General features: G+C 37.4%; 1 long non-coding RNA gene across 1 annotated transcript; it reads left to right on the top strand.

Annotated features, from left to right (window-relative positions):
• The first annotated feature begins 5,324 nt into the window (after positions 1 to 5,324).
• Positions 5,325 to 17,291, top strand: LOC145263771 (uncharacterized). The gene is made up of 2 exons (XR_013864597.1): positions 5,325 to 9,397; positions 10,009 to 17,291. It is a non-coding gene; the product is annotated as an uncharacterized LOC145263771 (long non-coding RNA).
• Positions 17,292 to 18,600: the final 1,309 nt, after the last annotated feature.

An 18,600-nucleotide genomic window follows, 5' to 3' on the forward strand; every position in this document is an offset into this window, starting at 1 on the left:
TTTTTTTTTTTTTTTTTTTTTTTTTGTTCACTTAAGCACCTACTCTGAAGAAGTCCTCTGCACGTCACTGGAGAAAGGGTTACTCGTGGAAAGTGTTCCTGTGTGGAGATGCAGATTAAAGATTAGACAGGCCTGTTGAAAGAGAAAGAGTTCATGTGCGTGTGTTGGAGTTATGGTTTGTAGCCATGATGGGTTATTTGTCTCCTTGAAGTTAGTAGTAGAAACGTGTGTCACGAAAGATTAGAGACAGTGCTGTAGGATGAGAAAGAGAGTTTGTATGTGTACCGCATTGAAGTTCGTGTGTGGAGATAGCTATGTTGACTTACTGGTATTCACGTCTTAGTCGAAACCCTGGCCCGGAAAGCCGGGTGAGTTCTGTTGAATCCCAAACGAGAAGGGTCCTGGATATAACCTTAAACTATATTCGATGGTGAGGCTCCAGCTTGCTGGCTTTAGGGAGTGTAGAGCCACCCTTTGATTTCCATTGTTCCCAGGTCCATTCTGACCCGAAGTGGTAGTACCTGTTAGGGTCCCAACTATGGGTTAAATCGAAACCGACTTGAAAAAAAAAATTCTATTAAAAAAAATTTTCTTCAAAATAACTGGATTTGGCATTAAATAACCCGAAAAGGGTTGATATGCCGTAAAACAAAAACAACTAATCAACTAACCTGGGACTAGAGGTAGATAAAACAAGAACAACCAAACCAACCAAACGAGAAGTTGGGGGAACAGGTCTGTTCCACGTTGAGTTGTTACCAGAGGAAAAAAAGAGAGTGTGTTGCTGGTCAAACCATTTCTAAACTTGGTCACGTGACTGAGAGTTGGCTTCTGATTGGACAAGCCAGGAAGGAAGTATATTCAAAATCTCGGGCTGCAAAAATTTGTTCCAGCTTGTGTTCGTTGCAATCCTGTAGTTGATTTTTTTTTGTTGCTTTTGTCACTTCCTGTTTCTTCCCCTTCTCCTTCTTCTGTAATGAACGACGCGCGGGAATCTGTCTGACTCTGAAACAAATATCCTATTTATTTGCTTCCCTACGAGAGAAAAATTTGACACAAGGTCATTTTCAATGTGGAGGACGAAATGAAATGCAGGGATTAAATAATTTGGAGGATTTTGTATTATATACAATGATACGAAATATGGTAAAAAAACAAAACAAATATATAACAAATAAATGTTACCAAATGCAAGATAAGTTACTCTTTTACCTTCATTAATAAGTTTTGTATGATTTAACATATTTTAAAGCGTCTATTTAATTCAAAACAAAAGTAGTGCCGAGTTGATAAGTTAGAACGACGACAAGATGGTCAACATTAGACGTTCATTTGGGAAGTCGTGATAATCGCTTATATCATGAAAATAAAACAAAATACTGATAGAAATTCACCCAATAAATCTCACGGTGACACTAATTGAGTTGATTTCTATCAGTCCTTTTTTTTTTTTTTTAGTTTGGATCGATTACCGGCACTCTGAAGATGACATGTTCTTGTCAGCCAGTTAGCCAGTCAGTTAACCTACCACCAACCTGATAATACTTTTTTTCAAACCAAATAAAAGCTTTAAAATACGTTCAAACACAAAAAAACTCATCCAGGTAGGTAGAAGAGTAACTTATCTTGTCTTTGATATCATTTATATGTTATTACAATAGAAAAATGCGAGCATGAAAAGTAACATGGTTAAGCTTAAACATGGAAAAGAACTAGTTGTTAAAATATGGAAAAGAAAAAGGCAAAATATTTTAGTAAATAATATAATAAATTTATAACTTAAAATATTCCGGCATTAAGAATTGATTATATAATGTTATAAATTGAACTTTAAAAAAAAAATCTTAATGTACAATATTTTAAGTTATAAATTTATTATATTTTTTACTTGAATATCTTGTCCTTTTCTTTTCTTTTCTAGTTTGAAACACTTGTCCTTTACTTTTCCATGTTTAAGCTTAACCATATTACTTTTCATACTCGCATTTTTTAAAATTGTAATCCATCATGTTTCCAGGCTTCCAGTAAATTCACTTGTTCTTTGTTTAATTTCAGTTTTATTTTTTGCCCTCATAAACATAATATACACATATGTAATAACAATGTATGGCACTCGTCTGCTTTCAATAAAATCCCTCCAATTATCTCCCTTTCATTCTTCCATTCTCTCTGTTTCACTTGTTACTTCTCTTTTCACGAGAGTGGTGAACTGGCAGCAACAGCTGAAGCAATGTGGTTGCTATGGAAACCAGTCATAAAAAACGTTGTTTACCTCCTTACGTTTTTTTTTTTTTTTACGATCTTGAACACCAGTAAATTTTTTGTTTTACTGAACGAAAATTGAATTTTTTTTCGCAATATAGCCGAGAAGATGATCTCTATAAACTGTAATAATTGTTTGAAATTTGCTCGAAAAATGAGTGAGCGGTGAAGCTTTAAAGCAGTTCTAAATGACTAAAACTGCCACTTAACCATATATTCAAACATGGTAGTGTTTGAATCTCCAGTGAACTCAGCGATTCAGAAAGTAAACACACACATACATACAACAGAACTTTGAAACAGGTTTTCTGAGACTTTTATCTACTTCTTATTCAAGAACTTTAAAACTTCTCAACAAACTTTGTTCTTTCCCACATATATTTTACATTTCTGTAAAATTGTTGATATAAATATGTATTTGTTAATTCATGTTTGTTTCACTTACATTCAAAAATTCCCGCTGTTGAGTTAGCTCTTGCTAACTGGTAATCCATTAATAACATTCATGTTTTTATCCATATATATATAAGTATGCATATTAAAATTACGTTTACGTACCGGTTCCCGTCAGATCACGAAAATTAAGCAATGTTGAGCTTGTTCTGTACTAAAATGAGTGACTATTTCGTTTGCTGTATGTGCTATCGGTTTATGTTTTCAGTCAGTTTATGGCCTCTCCTTGCTACTGAACCCAATTAGTGCCGCTTCAAGAGAGGTATGGTTGGAGATTGCACAACCCTTGCCTCACAATTCTGCATGCAGCTACCCTTACAGGGGTGTCAATCGTCTCTGGAGACTGAATGGAGGCATCGATATTAAAATGGAAATAAATAAATAGAAAAGTCACCAGGTAGCGAGTGTTACCTAAAAAAACATTTGGCGCTTCTGCACTATTGAGACGAGATTTTAGGAAATTGTTTGGCCTTCGGGTCAAGATCAAAGTGTAGTATCTGTTCCGGCAGATACTGCAAGCTATGACTAGCTATGACTAGCAAAGACCAGATGTGGGGGCAACCCCACATGCTTGACCTTTAACCAGCTCCCATTTCCCACCTCTCGGGAGCTGGTCCCCTTTTTCCCTTCCCCCTCCCTTCACTCCTCACATTAAAAATTGGCCTTGTGCCTAATTTGCTCGGTGGGGGAGCAAATAAATACCATCTGTTCCGGCAGATACTGCAAGCTATGACTAGCTATGACTAGCAAAGACCAGATGTGGGGGCAACCCCACATGCCTGACCTTTAACCAGCTCCCATTTCCCACCTCTCGGGAGCTGGTCCCCTTTTTCCCTTCCCCCTCCCTTCACTCCTCACATTAAAAATTGGCCTTGTGCCTAATTTGCTCAGTGGGGGAGCAAATAAATAACATCTGTTCCGACAGATGCTGCAAAGCTAAGACTAGCAAAGACCAGCTATGACTAGCAAAGACCATATGTGGGGGTAACCCCACTTATCTGACCTTGGTCACTGAAGGGGCAACCCTTCATACCAACAGTTTCTAATCCAGCTCCCACTTCCCACCTCTCGGGAGCTGGATCTCCTCCTTCCCTCCCCCTTCCCCCTATCTCCACATTAAAAAACGGCCTCCTGCCTAATTTGCTCAGTGGGGAAGCAAATAAATAAAAAGTGTAGTATCTGTTCTTCAGATGCTGCAAGCAAAGACCATATGTGAGGTCGCCCCCACATATAAGACCTTGGTAAATGTAGGGGCAACCCTTCATACCAATTGTCACTATCTAGCTCCCTTACTCCCCGGGGAGTTGGTCCCCATTTCCCCTTCACTCCTCACATTAAAAATCAGCCTTGTGCCTAATTTGCTCAGTGGGGGAGCAAATAAATACCCTGTTCTTCAGATGCTGCACTTCAATTTCTTGTTCTCTGTCAGTGGAGGAGAAATCCTTCACGACTGAGACAATTTTAATTTTTATTCCCTTTCTCCACATTAAAAAACGACCCTGGTGTCTAACTCTGTCCCGTGGGGAGACATTGTAAATAGGAACAATGGTATCTACGTATTCCTCGTATTTTTAAGATGATTATATCGCAAAATTACGAAAATTTGATAAGGTAAAAAAAAATTTATTAAAGAAAATAAAAAATAGAATTTGAAGAAAACCATCAGGAGAGGTCAAAAAGGAAGGTAATTTTCCGTTCGTATTAAACAAAGATGGAGGCAATTTTTCACCTGCTAGCAGGATTAAAGTTGTTTTGTTTAATAATCCATTAATATTCAGGTAATTGTTTTTTTTTTATCTGAAAACTCTATTTATCGACTACAAAATCTTATCCCAATAATGTAAAAGCAGCAAATATTTTTATACAAGATATAATTATATAAAAATTACTTTCAATAATAAAATGTTCATTTATGCAAACATGTGCTTGGTAGAAAAAGTTGGGTTATTAGCCACAAGACATAAAACTGTGTAAGTCAATATGTTCATAGTGTAAATATGTGTATGTTTATTGTGTATGGGTGTAAGTTGGTTTACCTTTTTCTGGATAGTGAGTGTATAGGTTCTATAAGTTGATGAAGCAGGTATGTGAGTCATTGTGTGTAATGCTAAAACATATTACATTGTTAATTGATTTATTTTCTTTTGTCCATCATTGATATGACTTCTCATATGAATTTTATTTGAAACAAGAAAGGTATGTTTTCTTTATTTAATTCATAATTAACTATCAAAGGTTATTAATTAACCTTTATTATTATGTATTTGGATACGCTTTCTAAGAAGTTTGAAATTTTGGCATTTTGATTTCAATAATTTAATTTGCTATTTTCATATCAATAACTTTATTTTTATATTTTCATAAACATATATTTATTATATAAATCTGAATAAAATCTTTTATTTTTAAAATTAAAAAAAAAATTCTTTTTATAATCTCATAAACATATATTTCTTAAAAAATTTCTTATGTATCCCTGGAGGAATATATTCAGTATAAATTAATTCAGATTAAATGAGGATCAACACGAAGAGTAAATATAGCAGGTTTATTGTATGGCGATTACCATAGTGTAACTTTTGTTGGGTAGGTCACCATTTTGGCGGATCCCTTTTTTGAGGAGTCATTGAAATTAATAAGAAGACAGGAGTGTCGGAACGGTCTAGAAACAGACCTGGGGATAATAATAACATAGAAACAAGGCATTTAAAAAACGAAACGGTTTTTATATATGTTTCACCATCCAAGGTTACAGTAAGCCTGTAAGTTGTATTGGGTCATAGAAAGTTCGAGATTTTGCATTTTGTGTAATGACTCTGGAACAACTCATCTCTCAGTCTTGTTTTTTTTTTCGTCTTCCGCCTCGAATATATTTTTGTATCCTCTTGTTCTTTCCCTCCAGAACTGTCCTCCATTCTGATTGGCTAAAACCTCTTGTCGCATAGAGAGAAAAGAAGGAAAGAAAAGGGAAGGAGAAAGAGAAATGGTAATGGTAGTAGTAATAGTAGTCTTGGTTTCACTACATGGGCACACTGTAACAAATCAGATAGTCACACTCAAATGGTATTGGGAATGCTGTAATATCAAAATTTACTTACTCCCTACTAGTTACCGCTTGTTTTATAGATTGAGTAATTCATTCTCAGGGGGATATCAGGATCTTCGACTATATCAATTAAAAAAAAATAAAAACTCCTATAGTTGTAGGATTTGGTTAGAAGTAAACAAATTTAGGCTTATGTGAGAGGTCACCTCCTTGTGTCCTTGGACCTGTGGTTGAGGTTTTGTTGACAAAATAGTTATTTAGCAGAGATCAAGCTAGAGAGTTGGCAAGAAATGCATTAGTGAGCAGACGTGTGATTGATCCTGTTAAAAGCAGAAAGAGGAACCAGAGAAAATGTAGAAAGAGACTCAACGTGCCAAGCTCTGACAAGGGAATCCATAAGACAAAGAAAACCTGTGTAAAATATAACTCATTGTTATGGCGTTCTTTTGGGGTTTGGACAAATTAGAAGGTATGTGGTCCTTTTGGTCTGAGACAAACAGATATATATGTTATCTGTTTGATTGTCTGTAAAAGTTTTTGTGTCACATTTGTTTACTACATGTATTTGTGAAGAAGTGCCCGCACACACAATAAATATGCACGCAACAATAGAAGAACATTTTAACCACTAGACGTCATGCTGTTTACATACACTGACAATACATCCATCTGCTATATAACACCAAGTGTGGCACTACTACTACAAAATGGCTAAGCATCCAACCGAAAACATAACAAGTGAAGAAAACTATTAGAAAATGAAAATCAGAAATACAGGTGGAACAATAAAAGTGTTGCCCTAAAGAAAACAACACTACAGCTTTATTTTAAAACTTTTATTTAAAAAATCAATTCAAGTAACCTGATGATGTAGTAGAGCATCTATTCAATGTAGCTGCCTCAGCCTTAATTAACACCTCGATACGTGTCCAGAACTGGGAGCATGCCTTTTCGACAAGTGTTGGCGGGAGCTCGGCGAATACTCGGCCAATGGTGGTGATCAGGCTAGCTTTGGTGTGGTGGAAGGTCATGTTGGTGATGTTCTCAACATATGACTAAACAACATAGTCCAGCAGGTACTGGTCGGAGAAGAAAGGGGAGCCAGTGAGAGAAGGGTACAAAGTCGTAGCACTTCTTCTGAAGCCAAGCCTGGGTCTTTTTGGACTTGTGAACCAGCGCCGAGTCCTGCTGCCACACCCGGGGTCTACCAGCCGTCACCTGATTGCACCAGAGGATCAGCACATTCTTTAGCACATCCAGGTACACTTTGGTGTTGACTTTCAAGCTGACTTCGAAGATGTTAGGTAGCATGATGTGGCCCTCACTTGAAGCTACACCAAAGACCATAATCGTGGCCAGAAACCATGGGCTTGCGACAATCCAGCGATACATTTTGAGGGTGCTGGTTGGCAATGGTCCTGTTGTCATAACTTGGATCGGTAGCAAGCATGAGTTGTACGGCGGCGCATCTCCGATCTTACTCATTGAACATTGTGTCACTTTCAGACATGAGAGAAGCTCCCTATCGCTCTTGGAAATTGTGTACAACTGGCTTACTAGTAGATGGTCTGCAACAAAAAAAGAAAACCGATTTTCATTAAACGGAAATGGAATCATGTTGCCATTTTTAGGGCGATAATTTTATCATTCCACCCTGTATAAGAATACAAGAAAGAAAGGAATTCATATCAAGCGTTTAATAATCAAATTCAAAATTCAAACATGTGAAATACTGTTTTTTAAATATTTCTTTTCAAAATTTACTTTTTCAATTAAAGCAATCAGCATATTTTATAAACTTTGTAAAAAAAAAAAGACAATAATTTTTATTACAAAAAAAAAGAAGAGTTTTACTGAAGAGATTTGACACTTGTAAATTAGCATGTTTTTATTTTTTTTTTTAAATTTCATTTTCTCTGAAAAAAAAATAATAATGACGATATCTAAAATACTATTTTAAAGCTTGTATCAAAACATCTGATTGTAAAACGGTTCTTGCAAGAACTAGATCCTTGGAGGAGTACAATATCAAGAACTTATATAGTTAGCCCACGTGACTGTCTATTTTTCTCGTGTCAATGTACGTATAACTTATCTCATGTTTTGTCTTTTTTAGTCTAAGTTGAGTATCTAAAATAAATGCAATCATGTAAAACACTAACATTCCTATCTAAATATCAATTATAAAAAAAGATGTTCGTAGATCAAGTTTGCCATTTTAATCTCTTGTGAATACCTTAAAAATAATGATGAATTACTTTGTGACCCTTTAAAAATTTGAAAGGAATTTGGAATCGGTACTTTTACAGTTTAATCAAGACATTAAAAAAAAAAAAATGAAAATATCGAAAAAAGGTTATATTGTACGTATCCGTTATGGAACGAAGTTCTCCACCCCCCCCCAAAAAAAACTGACTTTAAAATTATTGGCAAATTCTTGTTTGATTAAAAGACTGAAAATTTTGGTAGCTTTTTTTTTTTTTTTTTGACGTCAAGTAGTTTAATAGAGATTAAAACATCGTTACTGCAAGAAGATTGCTTATTATTTTTATATAACAATTTCGTTCAATTAATGACTTAATGGCCAAAGGATACGATCATAATTAAATTTAATCTTCAGCATTCTATTTTTTTAAATTGTAAAAGAAAAGAAAAAAACCCCAAAAAACCCAGCATAATTAAAAAAAAAAAAAAATGACAGTAAAAGAACTTTAGAGCAATGCCGTTAAGAGGGAGAAAATAATATGTACATAAATGCGAGAAAAATGAAGTTTTTTGCAGAGAAACTGAATTGTTTTATTTCATCATCATCCTCACCACCACCACCACCACCACCAGTGACGTGCAGAGACCTTTTTCAGGGCAGGTACTCAAATGAAAAAAAAAAAAGACACAAAAATATAGTAATGAATACCGTCTTGGTGGGACACAGGCCTATAAAACATTCCTCTGAAAAGGGCACTTTTAAAACAGGAGTAAAAGGGACCGGTGCTTGCTTGGGCACCTCGAGCACACCCTTTCCCCCTTTTCACGTCTCTAACCACCAACATCAGGAAGGTGACAGTTGCTAAGAGGTTAACGAGATGGACTGACAACCTAGGTGTGCCAAGTTCAAACCAGTTCGTTTCACAGAAACACATTCACTTAAGGATGTTGGCAACCTTCACATGGTCCTTCCCGTAAGTACCCCAAGTCCTTCTAAAAAGAATTCCAACTCGAAAGATAACAGGGAAGCGAATCCTAATAATAACAATCTGCTTCATACGAAATGAATGGATAGTGATGATGCGTTTGAACAAAGTTGAAGCGACATGCAATTTATGTGTTCTTAGCTTAAACTGAATCCTCACCATTCAGTTTACGGTAATCCATGTTTATATGAGGTACCTATTTACTATGCCTCCCCACGGGACAGAGTTAGACACCAAGGTCGTTTTTTAACGTGGAGAAAAGGTACAAAAATAAAAATTGTCTCAGTCGTGAAGGATTTCTCCTCCACCGAAAGAGAACAAGAAATGGAAGCGCAGCATCTGAAGAACAGATGGTATTTATTTGCTCCCCCACCGAGCAAATTAGGCACAAGGCCGATTTTTAATGTGAGGAGTGAAGGGGAAATGGGGACCAACTCCCCGGGGAGTAGGGGTGTTGGATAATGAAAATTGGTATGAAGGGTTGCCCCTACATTGACCAAGGTCTTATATGTGGGGTTGCCCCCACATATGGTCTTTGCTTGCAGTATCTGCCGGAACAGATGGTATTTATTTGCTCCCCCACTGAGCAAATTAGGCACAAGGCCGTTTTTAATGTGAGGTAAAAACCAGCTCCCCTAAAAGGGGTCACTCTGGTTACCAAAAATAATAATTGTCCCAGTATAGAGGGTTTCCCCTCCATTGACTGGTACAAATTATCTTAAGTGCAGCATCTGCCGGAACAGATGGTGTTTATTTGCTCCCCCACTGAGCAAATTAGGCACAAGGCCGTTTTTAATGTGAGGTAAAAACCAGCTCCCCTAAAAGGGGTCACTCTGGTTACCAAAAATAATAATTGTCCCAGTATAGAGGGTTTCCCCTCCATTGACTGGTACAAATTATCTTAAGTGCAGTATCTGCCGGAACAGATGGTATTTATTTGCTCCCCCACTGAGCAAATTAGGCACAAGGCCGTTTTTAATGTGAGGTAAAAACCAGCTCCCCTAAAAGTAAGCAAAAAGGGGGCACTCTGGTTACCAAAAATAATAATTGTCCCAGTATAGAGGGTTTCCCCTCCATTGACTGGTACAAATTATCTAAAGTGCAGTATCTGCCGGAACAGATACTACACTTTGCTCCTAGCAAAAGTGCCAGGTTGGTAATCAATATATGTTGTTGGCAAAACATTTTTTTTCTCTTACAAACATATTTAGGATGATATGCGTTGACAAAAAAAATCAGCTGATAATGCCAAAAAATTGTAATCGATTTTGCCACAAGATCGAATTTTTATTTTCAAATCAACTTTGCACAAAAACCTGACCTGATGGAGAGAAACGGACGCCATGTCCTGATTCAGCAGTGAAAAAAAAAAAAAAAAAAAAAAATAAGTGGAAAAAAAAAAAAAATAAGTTGTAGAAATGTAGACAACATTCAAAAAGTAAATAAATAGTTGCCCACTGTAATTATCTGCTTCATATGTTATTAAACGTAGATTCCATGAACAAAGATTCTTTCTTAAAACAGCACACCTGTTGAACTCTGTTCCATTTGCCTGCTTTCCGGCTGACTATAATATGTTCATCTTCAAGTCCAACGTAAACAAGTTCTTGATGAGCCGTTCCCTTTAAGTAATCCAATTTACCAAATTTTCACTACTAACAATTACTACGTTATTGTCCCTTCGGCCACAGTACACTTATTAACCCTTATCCTCGAGTGGCCTCTGGGCCTTGATAAGTGGTGACTCCTTTGTAAAAAAAATGCTAAACAATCATCATCATCATCATCATCATCATCATCATCACTGGCGAGATGACAATGGCGAAGTGGTTAACGTCATGGACTAACAACCTATAAGTGCCTAGAAAGAATTCCAACCAGAAAGGTACCAAGGAAACAAATGCCAACACTAATCATCTGCTTCATATAAAATGAATGAACAATGCTCAGCAATCATCATCATCATCATCATGATTATCATCATCATCACTAGGGAGATGACGGTGGCTAAGTGGTTAATGACATGAACTGACAACCGGAGTGTGCCAAGTTGGAATCCACATCGTTCCTACAGAAACACTTTCACTTAAGGATGTTGGCAACCTTCATGTGGTCCCTCTCGTAAGTGTCCGATGTCTTCCTAGGAAGATGTCGGAGAAATGAATAGCAACAATGATCATTTGTTTCATATCAAATGAATAAATGATGCTCGGTCGCTGAAATTCTACATTGGAAAGGATAGCGTCGATACACATGGTTGTATTGCTGTCGCAGGAATTGTGAGGTCATTGCTGTATACAGCCACACTGCCCGAAAAACCAGATGTCGTTCTAGAAAGAATTCTAACTAGAAAGATATCAAGGAAATGAATGCGAAACAATAATCATCTGATTCATATGAAATGAATTAATGATGCATAACAGCAACAACGATCACAGTGTAGTATCTGTTCTGATGCTGCGCTTCACCTTTTCTGTCCTCGGTCAGTGGAGAAGGACTCCTTCATGGCTGAGACAATTTTTATTTTTCTTCCTATCCAGGTGCCCCATTTGAGGAGCTGGATTTTCCCCACATTAAAAACCGACCTTGTGTCTAACTCTGCCCTTGTGGAGCGGCAAGTAAATAGAAACAATCATCATCATCATCATCATCATCATCATCATCATCATCCGGTTTTGATATTTAAAGTGTTGTGAGTGTGTCACTCTTTCCCTCCATGTGATCCGATCCAAGAGTTTATATGTCACATGCAGTCGAATCACTTCTGACGCACTCGAGCCAGGTATTTCTTGGTCTACCATGCTCTCTAGTGCCTGAAGTTGAAGTTGATTGCCAAGCCATCTGAGATTCTGAGCTCATAAAGCATTCAAAATCTCACCAGTACTAAGCTTTTGATAGAGCACAATTCCTTCCAATTTGCAGCCACATATCCACCTGTACATGGCAGGGTCATTATGCCAAAATCAATGCAAATCTGAAGTGTTTGGGGCCCATGTATCAGCACCATGCAATGTAACGTTATTTGCAGACCAACACACGTTGTGTGCAGTTTCAATCACCAAGAAGACCAAAGCAACGAATAAGAAATAACTCCAACTCGCTTGTTCTTTTTAGCAGACGATTTAAAGATACTCTGAAGGCATCATTGAAGGCTTTCAACATCGATCCGCCATCATGGCAGCAGGCAGCTCTAAATAGAGCCAAGTGGTAGGCCACTGTTCATGACGGTGCCTGCAAATATGAAAGTATATGAAGAGTTGCTGCAGAGAACTGCAGAAAGGGCAGGAATGACAATGATTTGTTGCCCTCGACATCTGCTACCATTCCCTGTTCTTACTGCAGTAGAACTTTTCAAGCAAAGATTGGGCTTATCAGCCACCTCTGACGATGACTCCCCCCACCGCACCCTACAGGATGATCAGATGGTCCTTGTCGTTCCGACGGACGAACAACAACAGCATTTTTTTAGTAACAACATTTCATTCCTTCTTGTTACAGCCATGATGTCACCCACGTGATCTTCTTCTCAAGCGTCCTTCACCCCCTCCCATGTGATCACGAACGTTATCCACGTCTCTCACAAGATCTTTGTCTTTCTCTATTTTTATAGTTTTTCACCCCCCATCGGTGACGTCACTTCTCATGCATTTGCATACACGCATCCGCGCTATGTTACAGCAAGATGACATGTAAACATCATCATCATCTAGGTACTAACGACTGCCAACAATTTTTCTTATCCTCTATCTGTGCCTTAAACAAAACAAAAATTCCATGAGCAAAGTTTCTTTCTCAGAAATGTCCGTCAGTGGAACACAATACCATAGGGCTGCTTCCCAGCTAACTATAGCATACTCGTTTTCAAGTCTAATGTAACAGTTTCCCCCCACTCTCTATGTATGCCTAAATCTAAATGCAGATTCCATGGACACAGCTTTTTTCCTAGCACTGCCCGCCTGTGGAACATGGTTCCATTGGCCTGCTTCCTTGCCGACTACAGAATGGTAGCCTTCAAGTCTAATGTAAACAAGTTCTTGTTGAAACGTACTCTTAAATAATTAAATTGTACCCAACTTAACACTATTACCAATTACTACACTATCACCTTACATTCATTGACCTTTATCCTCGAGTGGGCTTCGAGCCTTGATAAGTGGTGTCTCCCTTGTAAACAAAAAAGTTCCTAGTCCTCTTAAATAATCAAACACTATGCAAGTTTCACCATTACTAATCACAATGGTGTTGTTGCATCAGTCATCGTACACTCATTAACCCTTATCCTCAAGTGGCCTTTTGGCCTTGATAAGCAGTGACCCCCCCCTCCCTCTGTAACCTGGCCGTTACGCTTGAATAAAGGAAATAAATAAATAAAATAAAATCTGGGTCAGCATTTTTTCTTTCTCCACAAAGTTTTTTTCGTTACCGTTATAATTGTTTCGACACCAATTAAAAGTTTCTCGGCATCGTCCATCTCGGCCGGTGTGCACTTTTTCTCACACCGCCCGCAGCCAGCCATTTCTCGTGTCTTTGCATTTACACGTCCATTTCCTTCGACGCTGACTTTGTTTTCTTGTCCCGAGCACGTGCTGTATTTTCTCTCATTTTTTTCCTTTTTGCGTATGCGCGTTTTTCGGCTGCTGCTGCTGCTGCTAATCTCCCTGCAAGCCATCCTTTGCTGCCGCCGACATCTTCCCACGCGCTCATATGCATTATGTTAAACCTCGAGTAAAAAAAGAAAAGAAAAACAAAAAAGAAAAATATAGAGCGTAGACATTTTAGCCAAAATCTTGGAGAATGTGTGCCTAGATTTAAGGATTGGTAGCAGCTTCCTAAGGCTTTCCTTAGCAACACAATAACAAACAGTTATAACATGTTTGCAATCACAATGAGCATTCAACATGTAAAACAAAATGGCAACTAGTCTGCAAGAAATTATACTGCAAATGTCTAATTTATTGCATATAGATAAAAAAAAATGTAATCTAATGTATAAACATATATATGTCTGTCTATCTGTCGATCTATTTGTTGGTCTGTCTGTCTCCATATTTTCAAACTCTATATCCTCCGAAACTAAAAGTCACAGAGAGCAGCGCTAGTGGCCTCAAATTATTGCATTTGTCACGTTGGTACAGTGGTAACGCCACTAGCTATGAATGCTACAGTTTTAGTTTCGATTCTAGCTGATGGCACCTAAATATTTTTTTTTTTTTACTTTTGAAATCACGACTCTATAATAATATATAGGAAATCTTGACAAATTAAAATATCGTATTTAAGCGTATTTTACGCCTGGGCAAAGCCCTCCCCCTGCTAATATTGACTAATAATCCAAGCCAACGGCAGTAACCCTAGGTAGGTTGAATCGGCTTGCCTCAAAAGAGCAAGTGTCTAGGGAATTCACAAGCAATCCCCAGTCGCATATATATCCATGTTAGGGGGGGATGACATTATTATTTTGCAGTTTTTGTAAGATGTCAACGTCCTCCTACATACAGCACGTGGTACTCACAAATGGTCACCAATTTGGTCTTGGTCAGGTTAAATGTTGCTTAACTTCGATGATCTAAGGAGAATTGATGTGTAAACGTAATTATACTATATATTAACTAATGAACATATTACCCATTAGGCCACAAATTGCCCCCCGCCCCCAAGATTATAAGGTTAATAAAATCCTTTCATTGATGGTTATTTTTTTTTTTTTCACAAACATTAGATGTCACGAAAATTACCGAAAACTAACGAAGAAGCTTCTTTACTTTGTACGTTTCTCTGGATTCTATTCTGACACGTACCGTAAAACCATAAAACAATAGGTCTCAACAAATATATGAATGGAAAATGAGAAATATCGTTATTAACATCTTAATCCAAACCAAATGAAAAAGCTCAATACCTTCACTGATGATAGTAGAGCATACAATAAATGCTAATAAGAATAGACATGTAAAGTAGAAATTTACAAAAAAGTTTTTATTCTTCGGCAGAATACCCCAAAGCTGGTGCCTAGGTGCTCCTAAATCCATGGAGTTTCAAAGAACGCAAATTCTTCTCAACAGTAAGCAAAATAATCCAATAGTCACGCTAAAACCTTTTTTTTTAAACATTTCTATGTATTTGCTGGTTTCTGCATAGGATGAAACTAAAAGTTTTATGATTTGTAGTCACAAAAAATTAAAAAAAAAAACATAAGAATATAAAAATATAAATATGGGAAACAGTTCATGTGGATAATTCATACAGAGTTCAACATTAAAATAAAAAAAAAATAACCTCCATTACACTGGACTCCTTTAATTACGGTTGGTTATTTTCATTTTAATATTAAACTCTATATGAACTGTCTGCCTGAGCTGTTTCCCATATTTATATTTTTATATTTTTATGATTTTTAAAAAAAGTTTTGTGACTACACAAAGTTTTGACAAACTTTAAGCACTGATTAGAGTGTAGTGAACTACTACTATGATGCTGCTACGGTATGCTTCCCTTATTTCTCTCTTTCTCCCTACTCTTCTACTTTTCCCTTCCTTTCTTCTCTCAACGTCACCAGAGGTTTCAGCCAATCGGAATAGGGGACTGTCCTGGAGGGAGATACAAAGAAGAAATCTGTCTCAGACATGCGGAAACGATAGAAGCATCAACACGCGACGGACCAGTTTCCCTGGGTAAAGACTTTTATCAAAGAAATGTACCATTCTCTTTGTACCCCTATATCTTGGAAACCTTTATAAAACATCATCAATCCTAAAGTCTCGTCGCACTTAATTATAACCGATGTTTTCTTTTCCACAACCGTTCTTTTTCAGCACTCTTGTTATCTCTCTAATTTTGGAGGTGCCCCAAAAAGGGAACCAACCGAAATGGTGACTCTTTTTCAAACGTCATAAAAATCCATGGTAACTGCCATAGGAGTTATCTCCGTTGGCCCCCCCCTTCTAGTCTGCAAAATAGGCAAGATGGCGGGATACAATCGATCTTATGAAAATTTGATTTTCCTTTGTAAAAAAAAAACTACTTGATCAAATTAAGTGAAACTTCATTCCATAACGAGTACGTACACTATAATATTTTTTTCAATATTTTAATTTTTTTCATTTTTTAATGTCTTGATTAAACTTCACAAATACCCCAGAAACATATGCACACATTTAAATATGCAGCGCCTTGCTATGAACGGTATAATGTCCGTCACATGACTATGTTTCTGTCTCATGCCTGAGATGAGAAGATATTTGCTTGGTATTCTTGTTTTTCACGCTGGTTTTTTATTTATTTATTTTATTTTATTTTATTTATTACTATTTTTTTTTTTTTTTTAGAAATGACAAAATGTGACATTTGCGCATCCCAAGGAGATGGGTATTTTACCCATTCTATCGACACTTCCTACGTAACCATTCTTGATTCTTACAGGCACAGTTCACTTTTTTCATTTTTTTTAACAAACCCAAACCAAAAATAAATGTAAGAAACTAACTTACGATTCTTTTACACATATGTACATCATATTCTCATGCAGATCACGTTCTAAGTAAACCACATCAGCGATATGAGTTGAACAGAGTTAATTTATTTAGGATACAGAGAGACTAAAAAGATTGGTTCTTCTTCGTTATTGTAGTGAAATTCGAAATTCGACTGTAATCCACTCTGTGAGTCGAGCAGCAAAAGCTACTTGCAGACCTATATGTATCAGTTAATGGTGCATCCTAAACAGGCAGTGTAACAGGGACTGTACCAACTCGATGGCCTGTTATCTGTCGGGCTGTGGTTAAGTTACCTTAGGAAATCCACCCTCTAAGGCATTACCTTTCTTTTTTGGAAAGGGGATAGTTTATTGCCAATTGCCTGAAGCACGATCACCAGAGAATGCTGACATGGTTATCCAGACAGTTTTTAAAAGTCTAGAGTGCCCTAATTCCGGAGTGCTGGCTTAATTTCCCCAAACTTTCAAACTGCCATAACTTCTTGCGGTCAGAAGTGTGTGGAAAGCGTCTTATTATTGTTAATTATTTGCTATTTTGTCAAAGCCAATACACGTACCAAATCTGTAAATTCGTAAATTCCAGTTATAATTTCAACAAGTTTTTACTTTAGGTAATATTCACGTTCTTCTCTCTGCTGAAAATATAACACAAGATAATAAATTGGGGGAAAAAAAGGAAAAAAAAGAAAAAAGCTAGCACTTCAGAAAACGTGTGCACTTTGGCTCTATAAAAATAGTCTGAGATTTTCCATTGGCATTCTCAGACGATTAGCAATAAACCAAAATTTGGGTGAATATTTACTGCCGGATATAGAGTTCTATATTACCAAAAAAAAAAAAAAAAGAATTCAATATGTAGGTTCATTCTGGCTTTGCAAAAAATAGCCTGAGTTGCTCTGTCAAACGATTAGCACAAGGCCAACCCTTTCTAAAAGAAAGAAGATAACGCCTGGTATGATGCATCTGCTCACTAATGAAAGTTTGTATTTATTTGCTTCCCCACTGAGCAAATTTAGCACAAAGCCGTTTTTTAATGTGGAGAGATTGGGGAAATGGGGACCAACTCCGTGGGGAGTAGGGGAGCTGGATAGTGACAATTGGTATGAAGGGTTTCCCCTACATTGACCAATAACTGATTGCTACAAGAGCAATGGTCTTATATGTGGAGTTGCCCTCCACATATGGTCTTTGCTGGAACTTTGTTGCCCAGGCCCCATAGGGTCCGGGCCTGGCTGGACCGGGCCGGGCCGGGCCAGGTGGGTTGCACTCTCCAGCCAAGTTCTGCTCACTAACGAAAGTTGTTTGTTTCCAGATGGATCCTTGAATAGTGTTAAGACAGCCAGCATGCTAGTTATTCTGAATGAATTGCGGGAAACTGGTGTAATGAGCTGGCTGTATAATCCGACGGGGTGTTCTTTTTGATTTCAATACCTATGATTTGTTCACGCAATTCACTGATCGAGCTTCGGTGTTGATGGCTTGCTTCTTGCAAACTTCCGATCTTCTACCACGTCTTTATGCAGTTAGAAAGAAGTAAATATTAAGTCAAATAGCAGAAGATAAACTGGTGATATTGCATTTCTGTAATGTAACGTTATTCTTGATCTCAACTTTGCTAGTCTGTCTCGGTGGTTGTGCTTGTTCGGGTGGAGGGACTCTACAATATCACACAATTATAACCTTATTCTTTTTTTTCTCACATGTACATTGTCTCATTTATCTGTTTATTACTAACTAGCAAAAATACCCGACGTTGCCCGGATGGACATGAAATTCGGTTTGGACAGAAATGCTATACTAAGGATATTGAGCACCCCCATCGCCTCAAAAAACGGAAGACGCATTTGATAACCTGGACCCCCCCCTCCCCTACAAAAAAAAAATAAAAGAATGAATCAAAACAACGAGTGTCTGTGCGGCCACAAAAAAAAAAAAAATAGGCGTGTAGGCAGGCTTGAATCTGAATCGCAAAATAGAGAAAGAAGGGGGAAAAAAGGTAAGTGGCAAACGCTTTTGCCAACCGTACCACAACAGCGTATGACGTCATAACCCTGAAAAAAAAACCCCGTTTATAAACATAAACACGTATGTGACCCCCCACCTCTGCAATAAATGGTCCAGTTGACCACCACAGAATTAATCTTTTTTTTTTTTTT

This window comes from Euprymna scolopes, chromosome 39, assembly GCF_053919585.1.
Source record: "Euprymna scolopes isolate OS-2025 chromosome 39, ASM5391958v1, whole genome shotgun sequence".
NCBI lineage: Eukaryota > Metazoa > Mollusca > Cephalopoda > Sepiida > Sepiolidae > Euprymna > Euprymna scolopes.